Source organism: Panthera uncia, assembly GCF_023721935.1.
Source record: "Panthera uncia isolate 11264 chromosome C1 unlocalized genomic scaffold, Puncia_PCG_1.0 HiC_scaffold_4, whole genome shotgun sequence".
In the NCBI taxonomy this organism is placed as follows: Eukaryota; Metazoa; Chordata; class Mammalia; order Carnivora; family Felidae; genus Panthera; species Panthera uncia.
In genome coordinates this window covers 50,752,263-50,776,251 of record NW_026057585.1, presented here as the reverse complement: position 1 = coordinate 50,776,251, position 23,989 = coordinate 50,752,263, and the positions used below count along the sequence as shown (strand labels likewise).

General features: G+C 41.8%; 1 protein-coding gene across 9 annotated transcripts in view; it reads left to right on the top strand.

Annotated features, from left to right (window-relative positions):
- Nucleotides 1-23,989, top strand: part of SGIP1 (SH3GL interacting endocytic adaptor 1) — a 203,056-nt gene that overhangs the window by 14,207 nt on the left and 164,860 nt on the right. The window lies entirely within an intron of this gene.

Sequence of the window (23,989 nt, the reverse complement as noted above, 5' to 3'; positions counted from 1 at the left end):
TAGAACTACTTGCCGTGTACTCATCAGAAATTGCATGAATTATATGAATGCATACTAGGTGTTCGGCCCTGTTCCACATGCTAGAGGTTCTATAGTGAACAATAGATACAAAGTCCTGCCTATGTGGACCTTCCTTTTAGTGCGGGAGAGATAGGAAATAAAATGAAACACAGAGTACATTTGATGGGGATAAGAACTTTGGAGAAGAATGGAGTGGAGAAAGGGGATGGAGGAAGTAGTGGAAGGAGTAGGGTGGAGAGGGTTGCTATCGTAAATAAGGTGGTAATGGATGGCCTCACTGAGAAGCCATATAAGCACAGACTTGAAGGAGCAGAGGCAGTGAGCAGCCATTTAATTATTTGGAGGAGCAATCCAATGTGGAAGGAAGAAGAGCATGTGCAAAGGCCTCAGAATATGGGCAGACCAGCAAGGATAGGGAGGGAGATGTTCAAGAGAGGAACTTAGGGGTAATATATATAAGTAGACACTCGTGAATCTTCAGTGGTAGTAAGGCCTGCTTCCTTTTGCGTTAGTCACCATGAGCCTGTGTTATCCATGTGTCTAGTGACAGGTAGGAATTGAGAAGCCTGGCATTCTGACACGGGTTTTGTGGTGCTTCTTGGACTCATTCTTTCCACATATTAAAGTAAATGGGTGAATATCATGCTCTTACCTTAGCTCATGGTTCCAAGCCCAGAGTTAGAGCTGAGTGTTCAGCTCCAACTTTAGGCTTGAACGTTTCCACGCAAGAGAAATGGTCCCATGACAAGGGTGACCCCGGAATCAAAATCACCTATCAGTTCAGAAATGTTTGACTATATACAAAAGACCATCATTTGTATTTTTTGTTCATATCAACTCCTTCTTTTATTTATTTATTTATTTATTTATTTATTTATTTTTTAATTTTTTAATTTATTTTTTGAGACAGAGAGAGACAGAGCATGAATAGGGGAGGGGCAGAGAGAGAGGGAGACACAGAATCGGAAGCAGGCGCCAGGCTCTGAGCCATCAGCCCAGAGCCCGACACGGGGCTCGAACTCACGGACCGCGAGATCGTGACCTGAGCTGAAGTCGGACGCTCAATTGACTGAGCCACCCAGGCGCCCCTCAACTCCTTCTTTTAATCGAGACTAGTATTTTAGGATTTTTAAAAAGAACCATGCAGAGTGACTCATGGTACATATCTTTAACAAACAGTATAATGAGTAAAATATTGTGCTCACTTAGGACATTGTCATAAGATTATATGACATTTGCATACGCTGCAAACTTTCCAAAATGCTTCATTTATTCAGCAGATAAATCAGGAGCTTTTTTCTTAGTTTCAGGTATTCTAGGCACTATGAATATGACAGGCGAAAAAAAGGCAGCTGTCGTCTCTGTCCTCAGAAGCTCAGGGTCCAGTACAATGTTGTCACACACTGTTGTACATATGCTTTTTATTCTCACATCATCCCTGTGTGGTAGGAAGAATAGGTATTACCACCCTTATTTCAAATAGGGAGAAAGTAGAGCCCAATGATATTAAGTGACTTGCTTAAGGTGACCATCTTACCAAGTGGCAGAACCAGCATTTATTTACTATGCTTGACTCTTACCTGCTCACACCTGAAATTGTTTGGCCTGGGTCTCTGGCTGACAAGCAAACAACAGATTGACTAGATTGGACACAGTATTTCAAAAGCCTTCTTCAGTACTAAGCAGAGTAATTTTATCAGCAGGTTATGATCATTCAGATCAGCCATCAGCTTGAAGAAGGTCACCTAACACAGAAGTGTTTCATCCCAGTGGGCTTCTTTCAGTGACCCTCACTGGTTTTCCAGAATTTTATGATGAGGAGGGAAATGTGATATCAACCAGCCAGCAGACTCTAAACTTTCACAGCTTACCTTCTACACAACGTTTTATCAAAAAGCTTGGCTCCCGCTATGAACAAAAGCCCTTTCTCCCTGAGAAGGACAGTTCGGTGTTCACTGACATTCTGTGAAAGCCTTGACCGTTATCAGGAAAACATGATGGTGTGTGCTGCCATTGAAGATTAACCAATCTAGTCCAACCTCATTTTACAGCTGAGGAAACCAAAACCAAATGAAATAACTTACCCAAGGATTTTTATTCTCTCTGTAAGAGGACACGTCAAAGTTGATTTTTTTTTTTTTTTTTTACTAATGATTCCAAAAATGTGAATAGACAAAGACTTGGAACCCATGGTGTCTTTCACATTCAAAGGTGCTGAGACTGGTTGGGTGACTGCCCAAAGACACACAAATGGATGTGTCCCCAGGGTCCACCGCTCTCCTGAGTACACACACAATGTGGCCATTTATAGCTCTCTCCTGTGCTTCCATGTCTCATGCATCTAATGTCAATAAGTCAGCGCTGTGTAGAGGGAAGAACCAGGACTTGAAGGGGCTGGATCTCCTGACTAGTTCTATGACCTTGAGTGAGTTCTAGAACTGCTTTGGCCTCTGCATCCCCATTTGTAAGGTGGGAATAATGCCGGCTCCCTACCTCGTAGGGTCATTGTGAAGATCAAATGAGATAATAAATATGAAAACATCTGCAGAAGTGTGGTGCATATGCCAGTTATTTTCTCAGATCATTCTCTCTCAGACTGATTATTACATGTGGTTTCTTAGCATTCAGGGGCTAGGTATTCCTGCTTGCTGTTTTACTTCTCAAGTAGATTATCGCTGCACCCTCTTTTGTAGATAGGCCTACAGATTTCTTTCCTCTCTTCACCATACTGTTAATTACTAGCATATTCTATATCATCCTCGATTCTCGATGTCCACGGGCTATGCTACCCCTTTCTTGACGGTGGAAGACATCACAACAAATCTCATCCATTTTTTTCTTTTTAAAAAAAATTTTTTTTAACGTTTATTTATTTTTGAGACAGAGAGAGACAGAGCATGAACGGGGGAGGGTCAGAGAGAGAGGGAGACACAGAATCTGAAACAGGCTCCAGGCTCTAAGCCATCAGCACAGAGCCTGACGCGGGGCTTGAACTCACGAACCGCGAGATCATGACCTGAGCCGAAGTCGGACGCTTAACCGACTGAGCCACCCAGGCGCCCCTCATCCATTTTTTTTCTATCTCAACATCTATCTCAGTGTCTATCTCAACATCATATACTGGGCTGCCCCTGCCAGTTGTTTGGAATTGGCACATGAGATGATATCACATTGCTTTCCCTACCACGGACAGTTTCCCAAAGTTGAAAAACGACGACTAAAACAGGAATGTAGGTGGTCTCGCTGTGCAGTCAGCCTTTACAGATGCCCTTAGTGTATCACTGAAAAATGACACGTGAAAAATTGCTCATAGCACTAGGTATGGTAGCAGTGGTAGAAAATGGTCTGCAAGCCCTATAACAGGTAGGACCCTACTCCTGTTCTACAGACTCTAATCAGCAAGTTTTTCTTAGCCTCTTTGTTCCTCCAATTCAAAGAACTGTGACTACCAGGTAGCTAAGCCACAGTCAGTGTTTGGATTCACTCCTGATTTCTCCTTCCTGCTTGCCTCACAACAGTAGGCCCTTTAGAGCTGTGGATTATCATTCCTAAAAGATCTTGGCTCTCTCCCTTTCATCCTCTGCTACCACCCCTGATCAGACTTTGGTGCTTCCAATCCATGCTTCTCACAGCCATCAAAGACATCACTTTCCCCCACTTGCCTTTGATTATTCCCATGCTTCTAAGACGAAGTGCAAATGCCCTGGTGTGCGGCATAACACTTTCATACACAGGCTGCCTTATCTGCTCATATCCCGCTGTGCCAGCCAGACGGGGAGCTCCTTGTCCTTCTCTTTCCCTTGTATATGCTCTTCTTTCCCTTTTCTGCAAGGTCGCAGTCTGTTCTGATCACTCAAGGTCAGACAGAAGTGCCCCTCTTCAATGAAGCCTTCCACATTCCCCCACATTGAGAGTGAGGTGCTCCCTGAGCTCAGTTAGCTCTCGGTTCTTGCCCCTCAAAGCCACATATCAGAAGGGTTAAGAGCACTGGCTTTGGAGTCATAATGACCTAGGTGAAACCTCATGTATGTGACCTTCGGAAGCTAATGCACCTGCTTCCTCATCTAGAAAATGGAAGTGATAATAACAGTTAACTTTCTCACAGGTAATTTGAGCACATGAGGTCACAAGGATTAAACCAGAAAGGGCACTTATAGCCAGTGAGTTCTCCAGAGATACAAGACCAATAGGTTAAGAGGGAGAGGGAGAGCAAGAAAGAGAGAGTCAGAAGGAGAAACGGAAAGGGTGAGGGAGAGGGAGAGGGAGAGGGAGAAGGAAAGAGAGAGACAGAGACAGAGGGAGAAAGATATTTTTAAGGAACTGGTTCACTTGATTGTGGGGACTGGCATTGCAAGTCTAGAATCCAAAGATCAGACTGGCAGGTAGGGGTTGATGCTGCAGTCTTGAGGTAAAGTGTTAAGCTCTCAATAAATCTTAGCTGCTATTTTCTGTTATATACCTACCTTGTTTGTTCCTCCCCCAAGAACCAAGGACTCCTCCAGAGCAAGGACTGTGTCTCATTCAATTTTGTATTCTTAATGTGTGGCATGTGTAAGTGCTCAATAAAAATCCAGTGAATGAATAAATGCTATTGAGGGATCACATTTTGGGGGGAAATATGCAATATTTGGCCCATAATAAAGATGTATGAAATGTTACTCGGTTGGGAACATTGAAGGCACCAGTATGGCTCCTGGATGCCAGGCAGTCCCCAGGACTGTGCGCCACCACCTCTCCCCAGAGCACCCATCTGCCGTGTAGGGTCACTCTGGCGGAGAGCCACATTCTGGTTCAGGAGCATGCAGTTGATCTAGTATCTCACACAATCTGCCTGACTGCTTTAATTGTTTTGCTTTCATTTTGAGAGAGCCAGGTTTCATTGTAGAAAACTCAGAAAATAAGAAGATAACAAAGAAGAAATTGAAATCACCGATTATCGCATTATTATGGAATAATGAACCGCAGTTTGGCGAGTGTAGAACATGGACTTTGGGGACAATCTGAGGCTCTTCAAGTCTCAGCGGTATTAGCGGTCAAGAGGGTGAAATAACACCTTCCACATAAGACGTGGGGAAATTAAATAAGATAACATATGGACTTCACTTGGCATTTACCTGGCTCATTAAGTAAGCACTCAAGGAATGCTAGCTGTTAATAGCTTTACATGCAAAACAAATATTTATGTCAGAGAACCCAATTTGACCTGTACATGTATATGCATACATGTGTATATATACACACACAGACAGACACAGCTTTCACAATTGACGTTAGATTATAACCACTGTCCTAGGCAGTGTGTATATTTGTTAAGAGTGTAGGATCTGGAAGCAAACTTCCGGCTGCAACCCTTGACCTCTGTACACTTGCCAACTGTGTCAGTTTAGGCATCTCATTTACGTGCTTTGTGCTTCAGTTTCTTCTTCTTTTTTTTTTTTTTTTTTTTCAACGTTTTTTTTTTATTTTTGGGACAGAGAGAGACAGAGCATGAACGGGGGAGGGGCAGAGAGAGGGGGAGACACAGAATTGGAAACAGGCTCCAGGCTCCGAGCCATCAGCCCAGAGCCTGACGCGGGGCTCGAACTCACAGACCGCGAGATCGTGACCTGGCTGAAGTCGGACGCTTAACCGACTGCGCCACCCAGGCGCCCCTTCAGTTTCTTCTTCTGTATGAGATAATCCCTATCTGGAAAGGCTATGATAAAGATTAGATGAACTTAATATATTGTACATAGTTATTATTATTTTTATAACATATAATATATATGTGGTATATAATATACATAAAGAACATAAAATACATATTTGGTACAGAGTAAACGCTCAGTCAAGAAACGTTAGCTATCATTATCATCCCCCTGAAGTAGTCTCCAAAAGCATTATTTTTACCGGTTGTGGAATATGCCATTGCATCACGATTTATGTTATGATTTCCCTGTTGTCAGACATTTAGACTGTTAGCTGGAGCTTGATGTGTATATTGAGCTAGAATGGCTCATATTAACGAGTCATGTGGTGTGTCGTGAATTCTTCATTTTCATTTAATAAGATAGCCCTGTGAGGTGGTAGGAGTTCTGCATTAGGTTCTAGTCCTGACACTGCTCCAGCCAACTGAGTGACTTTGGACAAGTCATTTAACACTGGGGAGAGAAAGCAAAGTAGTAGAAAGAGAAATTGATTTTAATTCAAAAAATTCTAACATCTCCTGGCACCGTTCTTTATTAGCTATGAGGATGAGGCCAAAAATTTACCAGGTGGGTAGGAATTGATTTTTTTATGTCCTCTTTGAAAGTCCTGGCTGTATATTTCAGGCAAGTCCCCATCTCTTCAATTTTCCCATCTGTGGGATCGCAAATGAGTTTCCCTGCCTTTCTCACTTGGTTGTAAATATCAAAGCACAAAATACATGTGAAAGTACTTTTAAAAGCAGTAAATTTACATGTAAATATAAAGTAATATTAGGGCTGTTGTTATGTTGAGTATCTTGGAAACTGTTTTCAAATTCACATTAGGTTAAATAAGTTTGAAGGTGCTAACCAGTTTTCAAATGCCCAGCTCTTATTACAAGGCTTTCTGGATGTATCCCCACTACAGTTAACTGTTCTCTCAGTAACTTCCACCCTTCACGCATACAAATGATTTTCTTCATTCCTGGATACTAGGAATGCACACCTTTCCTCATTTGATGAATTATTTATTTGAATGGGAAAAGCTACATAGAATTTTGTGAAACTGGGTAAAAATAATGTTTCTAATAATGAATATGCAGTGGAACAATTTAAAATGCATTTTAAAGTGTGTTCGAATGAAATCTATCTTGGCCTAGTTGCAAAACCAAATATAGTTCTGTATATAATCTCAGCAAGGTCTAATCCATGCAATCTAATTGCCAGATCAAATTATGTAATCTGGATTTCTTCTCTTGTGTCTTCCGCCATCTTCTATCTTTGTGGTAACCCACTTCACGCTGGCAGATTGAAGAGTAGAGATTTTTGCTGCCTTGATGAATTTTGGCTAAGATACAGAGGAAGTTTTTCAGTGGCAGTGAAATGCTGTGAGCTAGCCATGGTTCTAGATGTGAGATACAAGTGAGCAAAACACCTAGAACATGTCCTGGAGATTGCATCTGACTCTGAGGAAACAAGACTCACAAACCAAATGAATAAACAAGATAATTTCAGATGGTGGTAAAATCAGTGAAAAAAAAAAAAAGAGAATCATGAAAAGAGTGGGAGTCGTGGTGAAAGCTGTTTTAGGTGGTCAGGGAAGGCATGTAAGCTAACCCTTCTTCATGAGGTGACCTGAGAAGATCTGGGAGCAGAGTATTTCAGGAGTGAGAACTGCTGGGGCCAAAAAACTGCCTGGAACTTGGTAAAGCTCAAGGAACAAAAGAAAAGCTAATGTGGCTGGAGACCAGTGAAGGGAGGGGAGGGAAGCAGGAGAGAAGGAAGGCAAGATTCAGATCAAGCAGGGCTGTGTGGGCAATGGAGATGGATCTGGAATTGGTTGGGAGGCAATGGAAAGCCACTGGAGGGGTTTAAGGAGAAGTCATATTTCCATTTGCATCTTTAAACAATTACTTTGGATGTGGATGGACTTGAATAGCTACAGATGGCCTTCTGGTTTTTTTTTTTTTTTTTAATGTTGTTTTGAGAGGAGGTTGTCTTGAATCTGTGTTTGAGTAATAACTACTCTGACTTTATTTAATTGTTATGTTAATTTTCTGGAAAGCTAAGAGAGATTGAAAGGGATTGTGGTGCCCTTCCCCTAAGCCACTCAGCACTGTCACTGCTGAGGTCTGAGGGCTCAGGGGATGGTTTAATTGAGCTATTGAATGAACTCTGTTTCTAACCCAAATGGTTCTGATGTTAGATTTTTTCAGAGGCACGATGACAGGTAAAAACAATGAAAATCTTAGAATATATCATGTGCTTTTTTTCTCATGTACTTGTTTTTAAATGGCTTTGAAGCGCTTCAATTATTTGATAGTCATTTTGATATTGAATCAACCAGTTTATGAGGCTGGCTTTCATCACTGAAGCTCTTTCCCTCTAAGCCAGATGGAAAAGATAGAAGTACGTAAGAGATCTTGCTGTTGACAGAGGTTGACCTCTCCGTGTTCCATTTTTTTCCACAAATTTTTCGATTAAAACCTGTGTCCTCGCTAAATTCCATTGAAAGAGACCCCGACTGTCTCTCATAACGAAGCTCCCCTCCTCCTACTTCCAGGGGCTCAATCTATTCTCTGAAATGTATTTGTAACCCAGAGGAAAATATATGAAGCTTCCTGTAGGTGGGACTTGTTCCTGTTCCATTCTTCTTTATACCAAAGACTCTGTTTTTCTTTTCTAATTACCTCTACGATATAGGAGGTAAGTGTTCAGGCTTAGAAGTCAAAACAGACATGGGTTCAAGTCCTGCCTCTGCAACTTACTGGCTGTTTGCGTTTGGGCAAACCTGAGTTTCAGGTTGTGTTTGTTGATTGTTTCTTTCTTTCTTAGCTTTTTAATCTATCATGAATTTACAAGATTTTCAGCAAGTATTTATTAAGGCTCCAAACATTGCGCTAGGTGTTAGGTGTTCAGTGCATATGGTAAGTAAACATGAACACAGGTCTTGTGGACCCTACAGAATAGTGACAAAGACATTAAATTAATACAGATAAATAAATGATTATAAATGAGCAAAATGCTATAAAGGAAGCACTGAATCAGATTCTCAAAGAGCTTTTTAAATATGGGACCTAACCTGATAAGGTGAGGGGAAGTTAGAATTGTTGTAAGCATCATACGACACTTTGCTTTTAACATATGGCAGTTCCCCCTTTGCTGTGTGTTTGCTTTTGGTGGTTTTAGTTACCCACGGTCAAACAGTCAACAGATGATCTGCCTTCTGACCTTCAGAATGTCAGTAGTAGCCTAACACTACGTTACAGAGCCTGCAGAGCTTACATCACTCACCTCGCTTCATCATCACGTAGACGTTTTATCATCTCACATCATCACAAGAAGAGTATTGTGCAGTAAGATATTTTGAGAGAGAGACCACATTCACGTGGCTTTTATTATAGCATGTTCTTACAATTGCTCTATTTTTATTCTTGCCAATCTCTTACTGTGACTACTTTATAAATTAAAATTTATCATAGGTATGTATATGTATGGAAAACAGTAATTACAGGTTTCTTCGGTACGATCTGTAGTTTCAGGCATCCACTTGGGGGTTTGGGGAGGTATGCCCCATGGATGAGAGCAGACTACTGTATGTCCTTTGTGTTCGGTTGATCATAGCTATTGTTATCGTTATTGTTATCATTACTGTGGCCACTGTTGATATTACACACACCCCATGCTTGTATATATTGGATGCAGTGAGCTTTCCCAGAACTTGTTACATGGTGCTCCAAAAATGTCTGTTGACTGTGTTCGTGGTTAGTTGCCTAGAACTGTTCTACATCTGTGCTCCCTGACTCCTGCCAGCTTACTTCGTTTTTGACCTGGTATCTGAGTAGTTTCTGGGGCTGGCCACTCATGTCTTGGATACCATCCATCCTTGACTCTCCCAGATTCCTTAGAAAGCTCCTGATCTTGCCGCTCTATCTCCTACATGAATGCCAACCAAATCCCAATGTGGCAACTGCTATGTTGTTATGTTATGCTTCTGAAGGAGGACTCTTTAAGAAAACTTTCTGAAAGAAAAGAGAGTGCCTCCCTTTCTCCTGAAGCCCTTTAAAGAGCCCATTGCTACAACCACTATGCAGTATAAGCACCTGTTCTGGCTGAATTATGACCCTGAAGGATTTTTCTTCCTGTAAGTTTTACAGTCTTTAAAAAAAAATTTTTTTTAATGCTTATTTATTTTTGAGAGAGAGAGAGGGGCAGAGAGAGAGACACACACACACAGAATCCAAAGCAGGCTCCAGGCTGTGAGCTGTCAGCACAGAGCCTGACGTGGGGCTCGAACCCATGAACCATGAGATCATGACCTGAATGGAAGTCGGACGTGTAAGCGACCGAGCCACCCAGCCACCCCTCCAGTCTTTTTTTTTTTTTTAAATTTTTAATGTTTATTTTTGAGAGAGAGAGAAAGTGTGCATGAGTGGGGGAGGGGCAGAGAGAGGGAGGCTGTCAGCACAGAGCCCAAAGCAGGGCTCGAACCCACAAACTGCAAGATCATGACCTGAGCCGAAGTCAGATGCTTAACTGACTGAGCCACCCAGACACCCCAGTTTTCTAGTCTTTTTTATTCATCATTGACCTAGAGGCAAGACCATAATAATCTTCAGACTTTTCCATTTCTCCATACCAAAGCTTGTGAAAATATGCTTTTTAAATTTTGATGTTGTGGGTGCATATGTGATACAAACATCTGTTCATGGTAAACTCTTGATTTTCCCAGCTGATTGGTGAGAGGAATAGCTCTTCAGGGTCATTACCTCTAAATCGCCTCTTCAACTGGAGTTTCTCATAACTGAGTTTAGTTCTTCCTGTTCTCCAGGTAGCTGCCCTAGAACTTACCAAAAGATGGCTGCCCCAGATCAACCCTAGGTCTCTGGATGTTGTATAATAAGAAATACTGAGAATAACATTCTCCCTGAAATGTGCCATAATTTCTCTCTTTTTTTTAAAGGTTTATTTATTTATTTATTTATTTATTTAAAGGTTTATTTATTTTTGAGAGAGAGAGAGAGAGCATGAGTGGGGGAGGGACAGAAGGAGGGGGGGCTAGAGAATCTAAAGCAGCCTCTGCGCTGACAGCAGTGAGCCCAGTGCAGGGTTTGAATTCACGAACCATGAGATCATCACCTGAGCCGAAGTCAGACACTCAACTGACTGAGCAAGTCAGGTGCCCCACGCCAAAATAATTTCACTTAACAAGTAGGTGTAACTACTTCCCTCCCCAGGAGGAAGAAATGTTCAAGGAGGGCTCAGATTTATTAACGTAAAAACAGCTACCATTTCTTGAACTCCTGCTATGTGCTGGAAACTGTTCTTAAATTCTCCGTAGGCGTTTGTGTCATTTGCAATAATTCTATGAGGTTACTAGCATGGTCATTATCTCCATTATGTCAACGAGAGAACGGAGAATTGGAGAGTTTATGACTTGCCCAAATATTTAGGACTTGTGCACTGATCTCTCTGACTCTCAAACTTATGTTGTGAACCACTCAATAATACTGTCTCAAATTTTACCTTTGAGAAATTAGATCGAAGATATTCCCAGGTAGGGGCAAAACAGTGACATCACCTGCACCACAACAATTGAAAGTTTGCAATAAGTAATACTGTGATGGCATGCTCACCTATCTCTTCTCACCATACAAATACTAAATTTGAGGAGATGCCCGTCCAGTTCCTGTAATACTATCAAACATCTGTAATACCTCACATATAAAGTTCCAGCTAATAAAGAACATGAGTAGATAATTATAGAAGTAACAAAACTATTATCCAGAATGCCTTTGTTTGGATTATTTTGTAATCCAATTGGCATACAGTTTCTCACTCTTTATAGGTTTCTATGGCGTTGTATGTTAAAGCAAACTTTAATAAACTGTGTCGTATATTTCAGAGAAACTTGCAATGCTCTCTTCAGCACTTAATGCACTTCTCCCATGCTAGACTGAGAAATCTATTTCCTCTTCTTGCTTAACAATCTATTGAGCACACCTCCTAGTTTCAGTTATCACAGAAGTTTTATTTTATAGCATTTCAGAGGCAATTCAGTCATCAGCTGACCTTTGTTTCATATGAGAAATAAAGTCATTTTGACTGCGTGGTTCCATATTAATGGCTTCGTTGTAGTTCAGACATAACACTGCTTTTGATTGTAATATTACTAACAGCTGCTCAGGCCTCAATAACTATAAGAAAATGCATATTTTAGAAACGTGTGAAAATATGCAGATCCTCTCCAAGTTTATTTATAAACTCGAAATAGAGCCTTTATACTATTTATTTTGCAGTAAATACAAGTACAGCCCTTAGGTATTGCCTTTTTACCTGCACCTTGTGTTTCTTGTTTTCATCCCAAGTTCTTTCATCAAAGCAGGCAAACCAATAGTACAGATGAACTCTTTATATGAGGCACATGTATCCAAAGTGTACAAAAGTCCACGACTTTGTAGATTCTCTGAGGGCAAAACGGGCTCATAGAAAAGTGGGCCACGGTCACCTGAGGGGGTAGTAATCATAGTCATTATTATTACTATGTATGACAGAAGAGTATGCCAGGCTCTGAGTGAGGGGCTGTATAGAATGGCATACCACTTATGTCTCACCATAACCCTGTGAAGGTTATTCTTAGTCCCATTTGATAAACAAGGAAAATGAGGCCCAAGGTTACGTGCACAAGGAGGAAGTGGCAGAACAGGGTGGAACCAACGAGCCCCGATCCTATAATCTCTGAACCACTGTGTTTAGTGACTGCCAGTCACCATTGTGGGCCTGTCCAGGGCAGCTGGGCTGGTGAGGCTCTTGTCCATTGTCAGGAGAGGCCGGAGACTTCACATGGGACCTCTTTTTTTTTTTTTTTTCAACATTTTTAATTTACTTTTGGGACAGAGAGAGACCGAGCATGAACGGGGGAGGGGCAGAGAGAGAGGGAGACACAGAATCGGAAACAGGCTCCAGGCTCTGAGCCATCAGCCCAGAGCCTGACGCGGGGCTCGAACTCACGGACCGCGAGATCGTGACCTGGCTGAAGTCGGACGCTTAACCGACTGCGCCACCCAGGCGCCCCACATGGGACCTCTTTATCACCACTCCTCACCCCGTCTGAGCTCTCGAGTACGCCTTTTTGACTGGCTCTGTCTTGTTAAGAGCCTTTACTGACTTCGGTGAACTCACTTAGCAACATAGCCTTCAGGGCTGTCCTACTCTGGGAGCCTCCGCTGTGTCCTTTTCTGCGCGGCGTGCGATTTTGCACCGTGACACTGCCTCCTCTTCTGTCTTTCCTCGTTTCTCCTTGTGTTCTCTCGTGTGGTTTGCGCTGTGCCGCCGCTTTCTGTGTTCCTGTTCTGTGGTCTCTGCTCCTCATGCTCCCTTCATTCAGTCAGATTAGGTAGCAGTAGAGTAGCCATCAATGAGGTGGCAGGCAGCCTCTTGAGCCCCAGACCACTTGGGTCAAGTCCTGACCCCCTCACTTTCTAGCTGTGCAGTCTTGGCTCAGGTCCTTCTCAGTTTTAAAATCAATATTCTAATAATAATACCTATCTCAGATTTATTATGAGGAATGAATAAGCGGTCACATATGAAGTGCTTAGCTTAGTGCCTGGCACATAGTAATTGCTCATCTAACCTTTTTTTGGGGGGGTGGGGGTTGTTTTTACATTTGCATGCTGACAGGTACTTTATGTGAGGAAATCCCGCCATTTGTTTGAGGGAGAAGTGCCTTTAACCACACAAGGAAAACCCTTCCCCCAGGAAGAAAACAAAATGAGTTCTCCCTTTAAGATGCTTCCCATTCTTTCATTTTCAAGTTCTCTTTGGCCACAACACAAGTTGGCCAACTGCCACTGGGGCCTCAGAGACCAAAACATCAGCCAAGTTTTGTTTTACTTTTAACTCTTGCAATTCCTGTCTCTCCAGGTCCCTGCCACCCGTATTTACAACGTAGGAGGGTGTGGGCAATAGCTTCACATTTGGGGTTTGGGTCTCGGTTGACCTGGCCTTGTGGTCTTAGAGGTTGGGCAGAAAGCTGGGGGATAATGGCTTTCTGATCACTTGCCCCACAACAGATGTGCACCAGAGCACATATGACAACTTCGTGTGCAGGTGGGGAGGAGTGCCTGTGAAGATGAATTCCAAATGACCCTCAGAGCCAGCTGTGCCCAGTGCTTTTCGTAAAGCGTTTCATTTGATAATCACTGGCTCCTCTTAGATGGTATTATTTTTTTCCATTTTAAAAATAAGGTCATCAACAATGAGGCCGAGAGAAGTTGAGTAATTTGACTGAGATCTACCTGGTTCTACTGTATGTGCTTTTCACCACCCACCATCCTGCTCCCTTCACTTTGTTGTAGACCTTCTTTCCTGTACTACCTTCTTCTGACCTCAGTGTCCTTATCTGTAAACCAAGAGGATTCTGCAGGATGATTTGGAGTTCCCTTTCAGCTCTGACATTCTGACACTCTGGATCAACCTCTGAGCTTAGACACCCTCTGAGTGTCCATCCAGAGGTGTGTGAACTGGCCTCATTTGCTCACTGCTGCTTGGTTTAGGCTGCAACTGTCTGAGACTCTGTCTCTTAGTGCATTCCAGCTCCCATTACCGTGTCTCCCGTATTGACCAAACACACTTCGTTCTATTACTCCTGAGCAAATCCTCTACAGAATCCAAGAGCTTCAGGAATTCCCTTCTGGTGGTTGTTGAATGTGTGTTGCCTTAATCCATAAGTTTATGCAATTTCAGAAGGAAAAATGCTCTGCAGAATCTTAACAGGTTGGAGTTGAGTGGAGAGGAGAGGGAACCCGACAGCAATTGAGCTCCACTGAGTTAAATATCTTTTGCTTTGCTTTTTACAATCTTGTGAGATTGGATACTTTCTTCAGCGCTCATACAGAAGAAGGCCCTATAACTTGTGCAGAGAATTCAAATTTGAGTCTGCCTATATTTCATATATGAGGCTGTGACCTTTACCTTGGTGTATGGTAGAAAGAGGCACTAGATTAGAAATTTCATTCTAGTTTTGCTACTAATTTTTAATGTGCTATTTTGATTAAGATACTCTTCATCGATCAAATCAGTCTATAAAATTGATTATCTTTAAACCAAGTAATCTTAGGGACTGTATGTCTTGAGCTGTGTTAATGGTTTAATTATCTCAGCTGCTTGGGAGGACATGAGATCACTCTTTATTCCTTTTTGTGCTTTATCTCCTACTTTCAGTCACCAAGTACTATCAGTTCTGATTTTATTTTTTAATGTTTATTTATTTTTGGAGAGAGAAAGAGTGAGCGAGTGCAGGAGGGGCAGAGAGATTGGGAGAGAGAGGATCCAGAGCTGGCTCTGCACTGTCAGCCCAGAGCCTGATGTGGGGCTCAAACCCATTAACTGTGAGATTATGACCTGAGCTGAAGTTGGATGCTTAGCCAACTGAGCCATCCAGGCACCCCGATGTCAGTTCTGATTCTAAAATGACTCTCTGTGTTCGTCTCTCCTATTTCCACCATCCGCTATGGTGAATCTGGAACTTATTTCACTTCTGGAATCCTGAAATAGATTTCAAGTTGTCCACATTCCCAGGCTGTACCCAATTTCTCTCCCAGTGCTTCATATATGTCCTCCTTATGTATATATGCTTGTTCACTGTTTGCTCTTGTCCAAAACCTCAATTGTTCCTTCTCTGTTGTTTGCAGCATCAAGTTCTCTAGGCCTCCGTAAGCAGAAACTGCACAAAATCAACTTTCTGTTTTCCGTGTCCACCATCTTTATCTTATCTCCGAACCTTTGCCAAGGCTGTTTTCTGCAACTCTCTTCACTGAATTCTTTGAAGTCCTTCAAGGTCCAATCCAAGTACAAAAAAGGGCCCTGTCACTCTTGTTCATCAAGAACATATTCTGAGCATAAGCTTGATGCCAGGCACATAATGAGCAAGTAGTAAATATTTGCTGAATTAATGTATGATTCCCTCTCATAAAGGTATCCTTGATTGCTTCTTCTTACATTTATGTCAGGATTTTTAAAGACTCAATGATACTCGTTTAGCATCTCTGGAGTGTTATAGTTTCAGAGTTGCATTGTTTCATACTGAAGGAAGAATAAAATGAAGAAATCAAAGAAGATTTTCGAATTGACCAAATCCTGGCCTTGGCCATTTCTCTTATGGACTGGAGGAGTAGGAAGTTCTTCCTATGTGTCACTGTCAGGCCCTGTCCTGTCTATCTGTCTATCAATCTATCTATCTGTCGGTGCTTTACTCACTGAACCATTACAACAGCATTGTGAGGTAGGTGCTACATTATCCCTATTTTACTGATAAGAAAACTGACGTCCAGAGAGGTTAAGTAACTTACCTAAGATAAAGCTAGAACATGGTTAAATCAGGTTTCAGATTCAAGGATTCGGGCTACAGGGTGTATAATTGTCAGCATTATATACCATGTGCTACCTCTCACACCACTGCAAATCATAGGAAAATATTGAACATATTATTAGGCTAACCTCAAGAATGAAAAAAAAAAAAACCTCTTAAATCAGACTTTATAGTCAATGGGACACAGTGGGTGTTACTTTACTAGGAATGGGTAGCCCTTTAGATTTAGCTCTCATTTATTCATAATCCCCAGTAAGATGCTCTCCTAGCTGTTTATAAATAGATATATTCTAGTATTTTGGCATTAAATATAAATGATAACAACCTTGTCCTAGTTGGAGGTCCTCTTTTTCCCCTGAGGGGTCTTCTTGGGCCCTCTGAAATGCCACATGGCTAACGACAGAATATGTTTTCTTTAAGGAAGCTCTGCTTCCTGGAGCTTCTCTGGCATGCTGTCCTAGGAAGCTCTGCGCTGCAAGCCTCTAATCAGCTGAATAAAAATGAAGTGGGCATTTGTATTTCCCCACTGATTGAGTTGGCTCAACCTGATGTAGGTTCAAATTCACAAAAGCATAGACAGGCTTGCTTCCAGGCTTGCAATGGAGATGGAGGAAGGCAGGCTGTGTGCCCAGCTTCCTTGCAAAGCATGGCATTGGATATGTGTCACTGGTACCCTTTGAAACCAAGGCTCCAGAACTCCCCCTCACCCACCCAGAAGTCATGGGATGATTTGTTCAAGATGCCCTACTTCTGATGCCAACTGGACCCTGTTCAAATGAGCGTGCAGATCAGAAAGTGTTTTTAGAGGGTGAGTGCATCCATCATGGATAAAATGATCTGCAAAACAAGATGTCTCACTGTTCCCCATTCGTCTTTCAAACTTAGTATTTGTGCTATACTTGAAAGCCTTTTCTCAGAAAAGCCTAATCTTGATCATGTGAATTCCAGTTATTTAAGAGAATGTCAACTTGGTTAAATTATGTTTTCTGGGTCCATGCTTGACAAAATATTAGAGTAGTGTCTTGATATTTACAAGTTTAACATTCAGGTTTCCATTATTCATATAAAGCATTTTAGGTTCATAATAAGGAGTAATTTGTAGGTTTCCTAAGGTGTGAATATGAATCACCCACTTAGAGATGCAGGGGTTTAGGTGGGGGTCAATTAGAGAGTAGACCTAATTGTGGGTCCAACATTGACATCTCAGTGTGATTTGTTATTCTCTCAGGTAAGAATTATAATTTGGCAATTCTCTTCCAAGTGTCAAGGGTAAACTCTACATCTGAATCAGTGAAATAGCTTTAATTTTTTGTAAAAATGGTTGTAACATAAGGATTTTGGAATTTTCCCACTCAAAACTCGTGGCCAGCATTGCTAATCAATCAACTGCCCTGGCCAAATTCAGCCTGCATGAGAATCATCTACAAAAGGTTAATTGGATTTGGTATTCAAAGATGCGAAAATTGCTCACTTACTGGGATTTGAAAGGTCTAAAATAAGTTGCCTCTGTCTTTTTTCTGTCTTTATTTGAGCTTGATTTTAAATACAGATTTCTCCATTCCCTGCTATGCACAAGTTTGAGTCTCTTAGACATTGCCAAGCATTCTCCAAACACATCAGGAAAATGGGTCACTTTATTTGGTCTCCCTACTTCTGGCAGTGAGACTGGAACAGATATTTTGGGAGGATATAGAAAAGAAAAAACGAATCGGGGCCAGATTTCATGCATGAGGAAAATAGGTACGTACACAATAGACAACATTCCCATGTAGGCACAATGATGTGCCTCATCCCTCAACCAGAAGGAACCTCTACTTGTTATACCTTAGAACAACCTGCTTCTTCTTGGCTTCATCTAAAAAGTTTGCCACACACAAAAATAACCTTTGCTAAGAGGAGAACTTTACTAGTCTGTAAAAACCAGATTTTATGGATTTGTCATTCAGTTTCAAATACTTAATTATTTTTGGAGTATTCTATTCTAACAACCAGATTATAGGCCCATTTTCATGTCAGTTTTCCCACTAAAGTGTGAGACCCATTAGGAAGGGAGGATGTCTTTTCTTTTTTAAATTTGTATCCAAGGAAACTAGCAATGTGTCTTGATTTGAATTAAGAAATGAATAAATGATATTTAGTCAGAATGGTTTTCTCAAGTCTTATTCACCATGAACGAATCTTGGACCTGTTGCAATGACAATTTCTCTTCAATGGAAAAAGTTTTCTGAAAGTAGAGACAATTGCATCCATTTCTCTTCTGTTCATTTTTATCCTGAGAGCAGGGCTGGCTTCATGTGTACAGTTGCATAAGGCTTAAAAGGGCCCTGCCCTTGGTGTAGCGCTCTGCTATCACTGTCTTAAAATTCTGAATAATTCTTGGGACGCCATTGGGGTGCCTGGGTGGCTCAGTCTGTTAAGCATCTGACTTTGGCTCAGGTCATGAACTCACAGCTCATGAGTTCGAGCCCCACATTGGGCTCTCTGCTGTCAGCTCAGAGCCTAGACCCTGTTTCAGATTCTGTGTCTCCCCTTCTCTCTCTGCCCCTCCCCTGCTCATGATCTGTGTCTCTCTCAAAAGTAAATAAACATTAAACATTTAAAAAAAAATTCTTGGGGCACCTGGGTGGCTCAGTCAGTTAAGCATCTGACTTCAGCCCAGGTCACGATCGCACGGTTCGTGAGTTCGAGCCCCGCATCAGGCTTGCTACCATCAGCTCAGAGCGAGCTTTGGATCCTCTGTCTCCTTCTCTCCGTGCCTCTCTTTCTCTCCTTCTCTCTCAAAAATGAAAAACATTCTTAATGTAATTCTTATAATTCTTAATAATTCTTGAGTTAGGGACCTTGCATTCTCATTTTGCACCAGGCCCCACACATCAAGTCCCAGGTTCTGCCTGAATACCTAGTATACACAGTATGTTATCGTGGCAGCTACGGGTTGGTCTACCCTTCCAATTCAGCTTTCCTTGCCCCAAGTGGAAGTCACAAGCAAGGGTTGTTAGTGAAGTGTGGCTCCAGTTGTTTAATACAAAGCCCTCTAGGGCAGACAGTATCAGGGAGAAGCATCCCGTGTCACCTGGGCTTCAGGGGAATAGTCCTAGAATCCTCGAGGTAAACGTCGCGGTTTAGTTTCAAAGGGTCAAAGAAAAGAATCTTTAGAGAAGGCAACTGGGAGAGGGGCTGGCACATGTAAATGACTTTCAGACTCTTCCCTCCAGCTAGAAACAAGGGAAAGGGGAGGCAAGCTGACCCTGGAAAGCTCCTCAAGAAATGCCTGGGGAACCACATTTATGGGCCCTTTTGTCCTGCTTCTCTTCCAGAACTCAAGTATCATGGGATAATGCTTCTCCACCTTTAATGTGGACAGGAAACACCTACCAATCTTGTCAAAAATGCATGTTCTGATGCAGTAGGTCAGGGTGGGGGCTTGAGATTCTGCATTTCAAATAAGCTCATGGTTTCACCAGCATTGTGCAGCATAGTTACTCCGTCCAGACACTATGAATTTTACAGTGAGCAATTAAAAAGCAACCACACTTCTTGAAAACATTCCTGGAAGATGTAGTGAACTACCAAAAACTACTTTTTTAAAAAGTTTATTTATTTTGAGAGAGAGAACAGGAGCTGGGGAGGGGCAGAGAGAGAGGGTGAGAGAGAATCCCAAGCAGGCTCCGAACTGTCAGCACAGAGCCTGACGTGGGGCTCAATCTCACAAATTGTGAGATCATGACCTGAGCCAAAACCAAGTGTCAGACGTTTAACGACTGAGCCACCCAGGCACCCTCAAAAACTACTTTTAAAAGTATGTTAGAAGAATTTGTTTCTTGATATAAATTGCTATGGTTAGAGAATGCATTGAGTGAACCTTGGGTCCTCATTTATTAATGAATGCTGCTAATAAAAAAAAAAAGGGGGGGCAGAGCAACATGCTGGGTAAAAATACAGACTCTGAAACCCAATTGCTTGAGTCACTAAGTAACTGTGTGACCTGAGACAAGTTACTTAACCACTTTATGCTTTAGGTTCCTCATCTGTGAAGTGAGGATAAGAAAAGCAGCTCTCTCTCTTGGTTGTCGTGATTATTAAATGTGCATAAATAGAGGAGTGCTTGGCATAGAGTAAGCGCTCTGTAAGTATTAACACATTTTGGTGTTTTTACATGCCTTCCGTGAGACAGGCCCTGTATTCCATGCTTTGTCTCTAATCCTCAAAACAGACCTACAAGATTATGTAGTACTGCAAACACCAATAACTAATAATAGTTTAATATTAACTGAGGACCTACCATGTACCAGGCACTATTTTGGGTACCAAGTAGGCATCATCTCATTAAAGCCTCACAGTAACCCACAGAAATATGATTTTTCTCGTTTTCCAGACGAGAAAACTTGAAGTACAGAGATCAATTAGAAAAATATGTTTCCTCTTTGTAGATGTGCAATACTAGTCCCAGGGCATGGCAGAGGAGCATCAATAGAAAAGAGAGAGAAGTGAACTGCTCTACAAAATGAAGTTGGACAAATCTGAAGTATCTAGAAATTTCCCTGGAGGGGACATGGAAAGGAACAAGGAGTGAGGGGCTGAGGGAGATAAGGAGATTTGGCAGGTGTAGGGTTCTCTGTGATAGTCATGACGTGTGACTTTTTAGAATAGAAATATTTAAAATTCAGTGTTAAGTGACCTGCTTTCTGTAACCCTTTCTTTGTTATTCCTTATTCATTGTTGTTGTTGTTAAAGTCTATTACCCACTCCTCTCTAATATGTGATATTTAGAGGAAATTGGAAAGAAAAAGTGGGGGTGGGGGAGGCATTGTCCTGAAATATCAGTATAAAGTACAGAGAAATATAAAAATCAGCCATGAAAGGAAAAATACAACATCAAGAATTCAGTGTAAAAAGACCATCCAGAACAAGATATGCCTGAGAGGAATGTGACCCACTCAGTAAACCTTGGAGGTACTGATAGGGGGTAAGTGGTTATATCATGGTCTACGGAGTTAGGGCTTGAGGCATTTCTGTTCAATCCTGAGAGGTGTTACATAGGCCAGAGGACTCATGGTTGTTCATTTTGCTGACTCCTAGGTTATTTGAAGGAACACGGTATGATGTAGCAAGCATGGACTTTAGTAACACATATCTAGTCTAGAATCTTCCTTTAACAGATTTGGAACCCCAAGTCCAGCTAGGAAAGTGACGTGCTCAGTTCTAAACAAAGAGGGGCATAGAAAAGACCACAACCAGATCCTCTGACTGCAAGCCTGGAGGGCAGTTCACTCTGTCCCTGTCTCTTTCACACGAGATGATTCTGTACTTTGAGGATGCTTTGGGAAAGTCCTAGTGATTTAGAACTCTCCAGTGGGCCGACTGGCTTAGCATCTGGGAAATTCTGAATCACATCGGATGGAATGTTTTGTTTACTTCCTCCCCACAGTGCTAAAGGGGAAAAAGGGTTCTTTTTTTTCCTCCAGCTAATTTGCTGGAAACAGTAAATAATTTCCCAGTTCATCTGGTCTCACTTGCAACCAGGGCCTTCCTGTGGCCATTTATTGGCTGGTTTCAGAGAATGAATATCATTTGAAATATTTTACTTCTCAGAAGTTAGCCAAGAGAAGGAGGAAAGTCTATCCATTAACTTCTCTTAGTAAACCTGCTATACCTCTGACTAGAAATAAACTGTAAAACAAAGCTCCCACCTAAGGCAGTCAGTACATCCTGGGATGGATGTGCATTCACAGATTGTTAAGCCAGGACCATTAACAATCATCTACTTCAATTGGTCAGAAGCTCTTTTTAAAACCAAATTAAAGTCAACACCCAGTAAATAAAACTCAACAAAACTGGAGCCACCCAGATTTAAGTTAGGGGCTGAGAACATTCTAATTTCCTCCTTACCCTGGAGTCACAGTCCCTGAGACAGGTCTCCAAAGAAGCAATTAGGTAACTACTAAGCTTGTCCAGTGACAAGTTAGGTGTTAGAGTAACCCTCCCAAGGTCCTGTGGCTAGTGATGATATGTCTGAACTTGAACTCAGGCCTCTTCAATCTCAGTTCATTGACTCCCTGTATCTCACTTGCATGGTAAATGCTCTCGACTTCTGCTGGAGAGTAAAGGGATGAGACTGGATGGGCAATATGTCACTGTGTGCAATAACCAGGGAAAATTCAGGGAGACAGAGGAAGCTGTGGTTTGACTTGACTGATCTGAAATAATGCACAGAAACACACAAAAGATTATTCAGTGGAATTCTTGAGAGATTTGAGATTTCTATGTCATCCGCCATTTCCTCTTTACATTGGTCCAAACATGCCCTGGTCCAAAGATGCCCTGTAGTCTTGAGGAAATGATATATGTAAGAAATCATGCCACCAGTTATTCTTTTTGTAAAAGTGTTGATGGTGGGAGATATTCACCAGGCCAGGCAAGGAAAAGGGGATTAACTTTGATTGAATGCCCACAGGAGAGTCACAGTCTGCTAGCTGTGGGACCTTGGGTCAATTACTTCATCCTGATACTTTAGTCACCTCCCTCAGAAGGAGAGAATGAAAGGGAAATGAGATGTGACACATGGAGCCCTTGGCATAGGGCCTGGTACAGTAAGCATGCAATAGTATTGACTATTACTACTACTGCTACGATGATGTGATGAGGAGGAGGAGGAGGAGGAGAAAGAGAGGAGAAGAAGAAGAAGAAGAAGAAGAAGAAGAAGAAGAAGAAGGAGGAGGAGGAGGGGAGGGGGAGGAGGAGAAGAACAAGAACAAGGAGAAGAAGGGGAGGAGGAAGAAGAAAGAGGGAGGAGGAGAGGGGGAGGGAGAGGGAGAAGGAGAAGGAGAAGAAGAAACTGGCTTAATTGCAATACTCCTTACAATAGTTCTGTGGGGTTTGTAGTTACCAAAGACCTCATTTTCCAAAATGAGCTGGAGAGGTGAAACGCCTTGCCCCGAGCCACACAATTAGGAAAGGGCAGAAAATGAGGTATAAAACCAGGACCACCTGACTCCAATGCACATTTGCTTTCTTTTGCAATGGTCCCTGACAAATTTCTATAGTCATTTAATTTCAAGGGGGAAAGCTTTCTGCCACTGCATAGCCATTGGCATGTAATTAGAGTGTTTCCCTTTTTCTTTTGTGCTAGAACACTGGAACCAAATTTCTTGCCCAAGTGTAATTATCTCATTAACTCCAAAAGAATTTATCCTTTCCTTCTATTTACATGGACTTATTTTCAGTGGCCTGGTTTTTATTTATTTTATGTTTAAACATTGGACTATATTTCCCTTGGGTATATCTTTCCAAAAACTGTTTAGGTTATCAGAAACAAGTGGAAATTCAAACTTAGGAATTTAAGGGCTGTATTAGGTTGTGAGGGATTTAAAGAGGATAAACCTAGGTTTCTGACATTAAGGAACTTGCCGTCTGAGGAAAATAAAATATATACATGAAAATGACAAGGCAGTAAATAAATGCCAACTGAGGGGGCATGAGCAGAAAATGTAAGACAGTTCTGAAGAAAGGGAGATCCTTCTGAAATGGGGGTTACAGTAGAAAGGGCTCTCTGAAATTTGGGCTTAGAGTTCTACAAAACAAAGTATGTCATGGTGGAATCCAAAAACTGGAAGACTCATTCCTCTAAGAAAGCTACATAAATCATTTGCTTACTCATTTATTCAACACACTTTATTTACCTCCCCTCTGCTAATCTTTGTGTGCATGCCAACCCGTGAGCACAACAGGAATGGTCTTCCCCCCTGTGGATTATAAAATCTAGTCCGTTAAGAAAAACATTGTTAGTTATACCGTGTGGTGCTTCTAAGAGAAGGCAAAGAGCAAGAGGTACCAAAATGGAACCGTCTAGTCTGAATTTTATTTTTCAACGTTTTTTTTGTTTTTTTTTTTTTTTTTTTTTTTTATTTTTGGGACAGAGAGAGACAGAGCATGA